The following is a 12482-nucleotide window of genomic DNA, read 5'->3' on the forward strand; positions in this document are numbered from 1 at the left end:
TTTAAAAGAAAAATTAACCTATAAATCTATTATAGGTAAAAATTAGGCCTCATCCTCCCTTAACTAGAAATCTTGGGTTTAAACAAAACAATTCGAAATCGAATTAAAAACGGATGAAAAAACGGGCAATTCACACAATCTTGCTAGCTAGAGGAGTGCCTTTCGATTTTTTTTTTCTTTATCAGGTGGTGTTCTTTGAGGGCAAAAATTAAATATACTGAAGTGGCAATCCGTGTAATAAAAAAAAGGGGGGCGGTAATTTTGGGGCCTAAAGCCCCGCTTTAGTGGATTGGTACGGCGACCGAATGAGCTATAGATAAGTGGAGAGACGAAGATCATATCACCGAGATGGCCTAGCTTGTGGTTTGGGAATAAACAAGGGAAAATCACATAATAATACCACTTCAAGTTATATATTATAAATTATATTAACACTTTTCCTTATTTACAAAATATGCAATTTTAATTACTACATTACCGAGATTTTAGTTTAATGTGTAGTGCCTTGATTTTAGGCTTTTAATAAGGAAAAAATGCATTTAATAATTTTGACTTTATTGTTAGATACGATCGGCTTTTACACTTATCAAAAAAATTTCTCTCATACGTTCATTTTTCACATTTATCAAAAGGCCTTTTTGTCTCTCTCTCTCTCTCTCTTTTCTCTCACAAACTCCTCTCTTCCATTTTATCTGTGTTTATAAAAAATTTTAAAAATCTAAATTCCAAAAATAATTTCAACTTCCGGATGTAAAATTATACACTTTTTTTGTGTTTGTTTGCTCATATGAAATTTTCTAAAACTCTCATTGTTTTCTAGTTTGTTTATTCGTCTTCGTTGTTTTGAAGCACAGGTAAAAAGATTCAAATGGGGACTTCAACTCCTAAAATCGATCGGTTTTTTGCTAGTGCAGCCCGAAGATTGGGACTAATGCTACATTAAACAAATACAATATTACAAGTACATCTTCGTATAAAATTCTACCAAGTACATTTTCATACGTTAAAGATACACTAAACGGTGTAAGATTTATACAAAATAAAACGTCATATATACATCTATGGTACATACATTATTTATACAATATTGATACACTTAAACTTTTATCGGACCGGCAGATAACTTTGTGAAGGAATTATCAAAGTTATAGGCCTCGGAGTACGCATAAGTAAGTATGCGGGGTCGGTGATAACTTTAATTCCTTCACAAAGTTATACCGGTGGGAGCATACTTTAATTCGCAAACTTTTATGCCGGATCGGCATAAACTTTTGAATGAATTATCAAAGTTATTAGGACTGACATAATTTATGCTAAAATGCCTTACATAAGGCATAAGTATGTCTTTAACTTTGGTAATTCTTGTGTATGTCGTCAGCATATTTAAATTTAAACTTGCCTTGCGAATTTTTTTAAAAAATTTTGGCGTGGGTTCGAACTGGAACCATCTATGGGTTTTATTACGAAAATTTAAAGATTTCAAATATGAGGGCAAAATTTAAAAAACGAAAGGGCAATTCTACGAATTGCCCTATAAATAATGTACCACATAACATGTTTCATATAAAAAGGAAAGTGTTATGTTAGCGATAAGAAAATTCTTTTTATGGTATCAATATTGTATAAATAATGTATACCATACATATATATATGACGTTTCAATCCGTGTAATCAAAAAAAATGTAGTTGGTAATTTTATTTGTTTACATGGCATTATTCAAAAATACATATATTAAATATGTATGGAAATTGTAGCATTAGTGTATCCTCAATTGGCCGGCAAGTTTCAAGACTCTTGGATCGTGATGAAAATATGGTTTCTACTTTAAATAAGTGGTCTGCTCGAGATCATATCAATAGATCTTTATTCTTTTCTTGTATTTATTTACTTTGTAGAGTTTTCTAATCTTATTTTTTGCAAACTTGAAAGTATTGGTATTTTTTGTAAATACACCCTCTATATATGTATATATACAATAACATAAAACAATTATATAATTGAACAACAAATAAAAAATTATATGCACTTAGTAGGACGGTCCACTTTAAAGAGTGTATTCAGTAAAGTTTCTTCAACTACATTTCACCTTTTTTTTATCGCTATAACATTGACAAAATTTGTTACTCACAAATTAACTATAAGCAGAGAACTACCATGAGAAGTACGGATTCAACAAAACTCACTCATTAGGTATAAGTAGGGAGCCAACATGGGAAGTTTTGATTCAGCATAACTTAGTATTTTTTGTTCAAATTTTGTATATTTGTTGAGAAATTCACTGAATATGTACATAAAATAAATTTCAAAACCCATAAATTTCAAATTCTAAATATACATAACTGTATGCAGTGAAATTGCATCAGTGAGCTATAAATATGGAAGATGTTAAACTTCTATACATGATTAATAATATAAATTAATTAATTTGGTAAACGGTTGCATCAAATTAAATGATAAATCCCTATATTTCCCCATACATGGCCAGTTCATCCGGCGTTATATTTCCCCATACATGGCCAGTTCATCCGACGTTAACTAGAGTCTAAAATTTCTCCAAAAGTGTAAAACTATTTAAGCTTCCACCAAATATTGATAGCTTGTCCACTTCATTTAATAGTGCATACATAATTAAATTGGGAGGGAAAAACAAAATTAAAAAAAAAAATGACTCCCCAAACTTTTCAAAAATGCATCAACCCCTACAATATCTTGTAGATTTCTTTTTTCTTTTTTCAACCAGGCCAACCAATTATGGACATTACAAGACAAACAAAACTAACGGACCTACTTGTGTACATGTCAATCACTCATCCACTTAACAAATTTCAATGTAAAATCAATTCCACAAGAAAAGAAAAAACTATTTTTCTTCTTTTCGTATCTTAAATTATTCATTCTCTCTATCCCAATTCATATGCGGGGATTAGGAATACGAGGGTCAAAATACTTAATTTTGATTATAAATTCTTTAAAAAAATTTAAAACAAAATTTACATATTTGAAAATTACATGAATAAATACTACAATTCAACATAAATAATAATTTAAAATACTTTTTTTTATAAAATCGTAATTAAAGAAAAAAAGGGTTTCAATGCACGGTAAGACCTTTACATAAAATGGGACGGAAGATATAACAACCAACCCATCAACCCCTTTTACTTTAATTATCCAATGGAAGATAGTAGGACAAAACATATGGAACTTTAGGTGAAAAAGCTTATCCAAAAGGGTTGACACACACACAAATTTAATTTCACAATCCTTTTCATTAAAGAGGAAGAAAGCAGAAGCAGCCAAGTTGGTAGGTATGAGTAACATGGGCTCTTTGCCCTTTTTATGGGCCATGTTCTAGAAGAAAATGTCTTCTATCCATTGCACTATTTCATCTCAACCAAAGAAACAACATTCACTATAATCATGTCCATTCTTGACTTTGTCATCAATAAAATCTCAAAAGAGCAAAAAATACTAGTACATTTTCTTTATCCCCCTTGAAGTCTTTGATAATTACATTGATCTACCTTTATAGTACTGAAAATTACAATATTAGACTATATTTAGTTCCTTAAGTGTGTTTGTCTTATAAACCAACCATGCTCTTACATATTTTGTTTTGTTTGGTTTTGGTCCTTTATGTATATGAAAAAGAGTAGCTTGATCTTCCATGCTTTGTTTTGCTTAGAGTTAGTCCCTCATATTTTCCCAATAAAGTAAATCAAGACTTTGTTATTTGTCTTACTGATTTATTTGAATGATTAAGATATACGTGTAAAAAAACAAACACATTTCATGAAGATCTGAATCATTAAGCGTCAAACCTTCATTAAGTACAAATAAAATAAGCAAGATATAAGTCCTCATTTTATTGTAATCATAACATGTTTCAAGCATCAGAACTTAGATTTTTATTGATAAATATAACACGTGAATAAGCAAGTGAATTAAGTTGTCCGATCTTATTTTCTTAATAAAACATAGGGATCATAATACTTTTATTGTTAAATAAAACACAATAAGCGTCAGAACTTAGATTTTTATTGTATACTTACAAGTGTATTACTATAGTGTAACTTGCTTTTGCTAACGTACAAGAATATATATTTTGTACATTATCTAAACCTTTGAGGGTCGAAGTAAAATTATTTCAAAACGATAACCCCCCAGACCATATTGATGTGAAGGACTTACTATTAAAGGAGAACCCCTTATTAAAGAGGTTGTAGACCCCAGGAATTGATGAGAAGAGACATAGGTTGTTGTATAATACGTACGCTCACTTACTTACCAACCACTGCCCATCTGTCCTTTAATTTGTCTGTCTTCTCTCTTTTCATTTGTCCCTTACTTAGTAATCTTTTTCTTTTTTTATTTTCCACCGATATTCGATACTATATACTTAGGCTCCATTAAATTTGAATTCTTATCGGGAAGTTTCATATTAAAAATAAAATATTTCTCATAAAGACGACTTCATGCTCAAACTGGTCCGGAGAACACAATCAATCGATGTGCGTGCAAGCTGACCCGAATATCACGATTATAAAAAATAAAAAATAAAATAAAAATAAAAAAAGACGACTTCATACTCAGGACTCGAATTTTAGACCTTTAATTAACGGTAAAGGAATACTTTCCACTCCACCATAATCGTTGTTATCCTTTCTTAGCATATCAATCCATGGCCATGGGGGAGTTTTTGGTAATCATGTATATAACAATTCAGTACAATGATGTGACCTTTTACCAGCCTTGTTCTCATTCACTCGATCTAGTTGTGCGCCTTCATACACATATGAACATTTCAGGTTTAGCAATAACGGTTCTCTTTTTAAAATACACTTTTTACTCTTTTGAATTTTGTTTAAAAGGGTTGATCTGTTAATAGTTAACAGGGAAAAAGATAGGGAAAGGTCAACATTACTTATCCGATAGTATAATATGATAAGAAGACCACTATCGTGTTTATGAGGTAACTGGGTGTGTTTCTATGAAATTCTAAGAACATAAGCGAAACATTTTCGATATATAATTGAATACAAGCTGAGACGTATAATGTGGTAACGTTGAAACTTGACGCAAACAGTTAGGTATTTAGTACGTAGCCTTTTTATTACTAAAGGTGGAATAATTAGATCCTCTTAATTGTGTTTATCTGAAACGAGGAAAAAATATTATCGTAATTATCCTTCTCAAAGCTTCGGCTTTAGTTTTTATTTAAATGGAGTAGTTAGTACAAACTAAGCATCTCGCCAATTCATTATTTAAGTTTCTGCACGCCTTTAAGAAAGATGTTTAGTGACTTTAAGTAGAAGAGTATACGTCAGATTTTATATACCATATCTCTCTTACATATCACACTTAGCTCACAGTAACCATCCGCTAACTATTAGAGGAATAAGTGTTAACTTGAATTTTTTTTTTTTTTTTTAACAAAAAAACGCTTTTTTTAAATTAAATTTTTGTAAACAAATTCAATTTATCAAAACGATTAATATTTAGGATCCGAGGGAGTATGAGTTCGTACACGTTCTGATAGAGTTATGCCAGAAATCACATTGTATCATCTGAACTTCAACCAACATAATAAATCATTATTGAAATAATCAAATATTCTCTGCCAATATTTGTGTAAATCACATAAATTTTTTTTTTTTTTTTCAGAAAGCCGATAAAAAAATTGTGGAGTCCATAATATGTTTAAAAAATATCAGCCGGATCTTCTAGAAGAAAATAAAGAAAATAACAATGAATCACTACGTGTTAGTGAAAGAATTGGTAGGATAGAAATCTTAGGCAAGCCAATATAATAGTGTAGATGCAGGTTGACACTCAAAGTTGTTTGTCAAAGTTAAAAATGATGATTTCATTTGACGAAGACGGAAAATATAAAATAACTAACAATAACCTTTGTTCAATTTTGTTATGGTCCAGAATCGATATGATGGAATTGACTCCACCTAGATCACAATAGCTTTTTTCAAAAAAATTAATAAAGTTTCTATCACATGATGTTTTTCGATTATTAGGTGGTGATCTAATTGGTGTTATCCTGTTTTTGTTTACATAAGCAAGGTTAATGATAACTATTAAATATACAAAACTCTGAACTTTTATGCTACACATGACATTCCTATTGAGCAAAATCCGATTGAAAGAGTCTAAAAGAAAAAAAAAAATACACCTATACGGTCAATAGATAATTATTGTGATAATTTATGAAATAGCTTATATAGCTGCAAAATACTTGCGTTCATGAAATGCTACAGATGTCATTCCTATTAAGCAAAACTGATATAATGAAATAGTCTAAAAAGAAGTATCTATATGGTCAATCTAGACAACTAATTTCTTAAAATGCGGTGCCAAGTACTAAAATAGTTTCTTAATAGTTAGATTTTCTACATTAAAAGGCACATATTTTGAATGGAAAATTCAAGTATTTATTTGTTTCTTATGTAGTTGAAGGTCTCAATTGTACAATCATATTCTACAAGTTAGTAATTTAGTATAATAACACGACTTATACGGTCACACGATAGAAATTGTATAAAAACTGTATAAAGCATACCGCAGTGGGCATAATAATTTTCTTGGTATAAGCTATTATTAGTTAAAATGATTGTTTGAATGATTTATTAAACTTGGACCTGCAAATTAAAGGATGCCATCGAGAGTAAAGGGAGAAGGGAATTTGACTGCAAGAACTATCAGGCTAGATCAGACAAAATAAAATGCTACCGAATAATTTGAATTTCGGGTGTCTTTGGTATTGAATGTTTTCTAATTTTCTTATGTTTATTTGATCAAAAATTTTGGAAATTATATTTTTGTAAAAAGATATTACTTGAAAATGAGATATCTGATTTCTCCATTAAAAATAGAGGAAACGAGTTTCATAAGTAACAGTTCACACTTATTAATTATTATATATCCTCCGCGCCACACACTCCACCCCCTAACCCCGCCCACCCCACCGGCTCCATAGTGTTTTTATATAAAATTGATTTGGAGATAATAATATTTTTTGTGTACTTATAATCAAAGACCATAATATAAATTTTAAAAAAATCATTTATTTTTCAAGAATTCGTTGTCAGCTAAAAATATTTTCCTTCTTACCAAACACTATCCTTAGAGTTGAAATAACTTGTAAGATCTAAACAGCAGGCTAAACATGATTTGTGTCCCTCCCCCTAAATATCTCACAATCACAAGGTCGGCCTAATTGACAAGCATCTCTTAAACTTTTGAATAAGGAATTAGAAATTAATTTTGCTATTGATTACTACTAGTAGTATTTAAGATGAAATTTAATTAATTAGCTGATTACTTGTAGAACCAGGAAAGCATAAGGGAAACTCAAATATATTCTTTTTCCCTAAACTATGATGACTTTGAACAACTCTACAGAGTGTGCAAAACAACCAATATTGTGGATGTTGAAAGTCGCAGATTGGATAAAGCGGTGTTCTTAAAATTTTAAGTGGACAAAAACAACGAAGAAAAAAGAAATAATACTAATAATGGAAAAATGTGAATGTATCATAGAAATGACACAATAGATAAGATATACCAACACTAGGAGATAAGCCTTACTAAAAGGTTAAACTCGTGAAAGTCGTGTGTCAATTCAAATTGTAGAATTCTATCGATTTAATTTATATCATTATATGTACATAATATTGTAAAGAAATTTACACTATCGATATGACTTAATATATTGTAAGAAGTTATGTGCCTAATTTTTCATGTTTTAATTCAACTTATTATGAATAAATACTTATAATTATATTTGAATTGTAATACAAAAATTAAACTCATTTATTTAGTAGTAAAGGCGCCATACTAATATTGTAGATGAATAATTTTTCTCATTTGATGAAGCATATACCTAAAGCACTTTGTAATTTAGAAAGAGGATTTACTTGAATTTGTTTACCACAGAGATAGTCCGTACATTTTAACTTTGATTTAACCATTTACATAGTGCCAAAATGTATTTAAAAAATGGAACTACTTGTTGAGTTTAAGTTAAAGTGAATGAGAAATATTTCTAAAAAAGTTGCATCTTTTCATTTCTCTACCCAGCGACTTTTCTTACGAAAATTCTGATTATCTTCTTATTTCTTTTTGCACTTCAAATATATTCTGTTAGATTTCTTTGCGGGTTGTTGCTTTTGTCGTTCATTGGGGTTTGAGATACCGTTACACTGGTGAATTAATTCGTTCTATTCTGAAGGATATATTCTATAGATCCAGGTACATTGAGGGGAATAATTTCCTCCCTTGATTTAGTGGGCTCGAATTATTCCTCTTACATTTATTTGGGCAATTTGCACGATTGTCCTTCTTTGGGGGTGGTCTTTAATTTTTGCCCCTCAAATTGTTGGTCTTTAATTTGTGGCCTTCGCCTAAAATACCCCGAGGTTCTGGGTTCAAACCCCGGCTTAGTCATAAAAATAAAATAAAAAATCTCAAGGCAAGAACGCGAAAAAGTACGCTTTACGTTGCGGACTTTCTTTAAGCATAACTAAAAAAAGTCTATGGATTTACAGACTTTGCCTTATAAGGTAGAGCAAACTTTTAGTTATGCCCTAAGGCAACGTCTGCCGCAAGGTAGACTTTAGTTATGCCTCAAGGCAGACTCTTTGCAAAGCCTTGCCATGCGATTTTTTTTTTTTGACCAAACGGGGGTTTGAACCCAAAATCTCGAGATATTTTCAGCCACATTTTTAAGCGAAGGAGAAAAAATAAAGACCAGTGCCTTTAAAGGTCAATCCGCTCAAAAAAATGCATTTATTCCAGATTCAGTTCAAGTAACATGTGCAGGTTGCCAACACTACTATGCGGTTATAATGGTAGTTAACAATTTAAATTGCAAATAGGCTAGGGTGAGGTTTTCGATTTTTTTTTTTTTCGAACAATATTCTGACCTATTACTCATAAATACTTATTTGTGTAAAACTTACATAAAAAACCAGCCAAATTCCCTAAAGTTAGCTAGTTCTTTACTAATAAAAATTTTAAGAAGCAAGATATTAGTGATATGACATTAGCCACCCCTAAAAGGTTAAAAGCCTTCTAATAGGAAAAACATGGATTGACCCAGCCGTGAAAATCAGATAAGAATTTAATTAGCATAAAGGAGTACTTATTTTATTTCTCTTTGAAAGGGCAAAGGAGCACTTAGTTAAAAATCACCACTGATATATATGGTGTGATTGTCGGGTATTCCCTAATTTTTGGATTCGAATTCTGAGAATATAAAATTTCTTAGTAGGAACAATGCTTATCCTTTTATATACTTATCCTCAAATCTCAATTAATGCCAATGAGCTGTGTATTTATACTGAATAATTAAATAGAAAAAAAAATGTTTGGAGCAAAAGAGAAGTAAATCAGAAACAAAAGACAAACGAAAGCCTCATCACATGGAAGAGAGTCTTATCTACAATAATAAATCAGTTGTTCTTTTCCACAAAATGACGCCGCAAAGTAGTGCATGAGAGGGGTTAGGTAGGTAATAAGAAAACTAGAAAAGAATGACGGTCGAAAAATAAAGTAACAACGTTGAAATTTATTTCTATTGTTATGAATTTTGAGCCTAACTCTACGTTAATATCTAGTTTATGAGGGATGAATTGTCTAAGATCATATAAAGAGACTACTCACCACTTAAAAACCGATGTGGGACAATTTTAATATGGGACTCAACATCGGGAAGCAAAAATTGAAATGTGTCCTGTTCTGAAACTATATTATGAATCTTGAGCCTAACTCAACATCATAAGCTAGTATATGAGGAGAGAATTGCCCAAAATTATATAAACCCACCCTTTAAACAACTGATCATCTGAGACTTCACATGTACTTAATTAGAAATTTTGAGTTCAAATTTTGTGAGTAGGAAATCTTTCGATCAAGATCTGTTAGTGAGTCTATTATACGCAATTCCGAATTAATTGAAACAATAAACTTTCGAATACCTAATATAATTAAACAAAAAAGGGGGAAAATGCTGTAAAAGAGAGAGAGCATGTGATTGCATTTGCAATGAGAATGTGAATGTTTGAGTGTTGATTACAACAATACAATAAAAACAAAACATTAAAAAGGAATAAACTCCATCTTCCCGTAACGTGCTTTCTTCTGATGATGGTAGGTTTTTTCTTCTTTAATTTCTCTTAGATGCATGCACATGCACATTCTTATTCTTCAAAGCTAACTTACGCATACTGTTTTCACTTTTCCTTTTATCCTCTCAGTATCTGTCTCATCTCTTTATCTAAAGGAATTATTATTGTTTTCTTGTTTATCTTCTTCTTGTAATAAGTAATTTAAGGCCCGGTTTGGACATGGTTTGAAACCATGTTTGGACATGCATTTTGGATATTTTAAGGAATATTTTCTCTTATAGACATAAAACTCCACAAGTTGTGAAAACTATCAAAACATTCTCAATTCTTATACAATCTTACCAAATGAGCAAGTCATAGTTCATAACAAAATTAATACGCTAATTCATAACAACTGGCTCAAAATTAATCCTAGAAGACCTTTCTAAAAATACAACATCAATTGATCAAATTTTAGTTCAATAAATAAAATTAAACTATGGGTCTTTTTTTACAAAATTAAAAGGTTGGTAGACATAAATAAAATTTGGTGAAAGTTAATGAAATTGGTAAATGATTGATTGGGGTAATTGTTAAAAATATCTACCAACTTATGAGTCTTTTTTTACAAAATATAAACTTATGGGTTAAATTTTATATTTAAAAAGTTGAAACCATGGTTCCAAATGTATGTCCAAATGCTGGTTTGAAACCATGGGATGGCCAAACCCCTACTAAGATTTTAGTATATTTTTACGGCATGACTTGATCACATTCAAGATGGTTTAGCTTTTTTTTTTTTTTTTTTTTTTTTTTTGGGGTATATAAGGCTTAGGATATGTAAGTAAAGCTGAATTGATAATTAGAAGTGTTGACAATTTGAATACCAGTATACGGTAGATCATTCAGGGCTAAGAATTCAAATGAATTGGAATTTTAGTTTAAGCGGACTCACAATTCGAACTTAATATTTTCATTTCTACGCAAAAATATAGATTTTCTGTGAAAATTCACAAAATTTCAACAAATATTAGTTTTGACTCCATATTTTAAAAGTACAAAGAATTTAATGCTAAAAACCTCAAAAGTCAAACACATCAAAAAAAAAAAAAAATGATCTGCCTTTAATTTGCTACTATCTGTTATTTTCTGTACTTTGATTATCTTATTTTATCTGTGTCGCTTTCATTATTTTCATTTCCATATCGCTTTGAGTTTACTTATATCCGACTTCTTTTTATGCTTTTATTGAGGTGGGTCCTTCGGAAATGTATTTGTCCTACCTTGGTAGGAGTAAGGATCTCGTATACATTCTACCCTTCCTGATCCCATGTTGTGATTTCACCGGTTGTGGTTGTTGTTGTTGTTGTTGTTGTTGTATGTACCATTCTTTAGAAAATTTCGCTGACTATCCCTTTTTAGGACAATTGTTTAGTAAATGACCCTCTTTTTCTTGTAATTTATGGGCCTTTTAGACCACGATTTAAAGATCTGTTTTAAGCAAACTGAAAATTTTATGAGAAAACGTTCGACAACAATCTAAAACTTTGTAAGTTATTTTAAACATTAGACGATCGCCTAATGTTTCGTCAGTAACATTGAGCAATATATGAGAAAATTTACACCCGAAACCAACATTGTTCAAAAGAATAATTTTTCAAGAGCTATATCTACACCTTTTAAAAATCAAGACAAAATCCAAATAATGACCTAAAAAATGGACATTTGCATAAATCAATCCATATACTTTACATCATGACGCGTGTCAGTCAATCTTCATAGCTAATTAATCGCTATATAAATGACCTGATTATATAAACACTCTTCTTTACTCACATACTATAAAACTTCAATGAAAAAATATATGGACCAGTCGGGAGGCAAATTAAGGATTGTCATTTCCAACTGGACTTTCTTAAAAAAGTAGTACTTTTCTTCGGCTGACCTTTAAAATAGTACTTAGGAATGAAGAATCCCATACTATACTGTATTAGCACATGACCATCCCCCCACCCATGCCAATCCGCCTACCTGTAACTAACACATTGTTTTCTTCTCGATTTTCTTTTCTTTTCCTTGCCCTTTTTTTTTTTTTTTTGTGTTTACTATTTTAATCAGAGATTGGGTTACCTACCTCCCAAACATGTCACATGTTCTTTCCCTCTTCTTTTCCTTCTTTTGCCTTTTTGTTAAACTTCTTTTGTCTCTAGAAGCACATTGTGTTCAAAGCTAACAACCACAACCAATAAAGGGCAGGGGTTATATTCTAGTTTTCCTTTGTTTGGATTTAAAAAAATAGAAGGAAGATTCCCTTATTTCTCACTCAATCCAAGCAAAAATCAAATCTCACACAACGTAACCAA

This window comes from Lycium ferocissimum, chromosome 4 (genome assembly GCF_029784015.1).
Source record: "Lycium ferocissimum isolate CSIRO_LF1 chromosome 4, AGI_CSIRO_Lferr_CH_V1, whole genome shotgun sequence".
Classification (NCBI taxonomy): Eukaryota; Viridiplantae; Streptophyta; class Magnoliopsida; order Solanales; family Solanaceae; genus Lycium; species Lycium ferocissimum.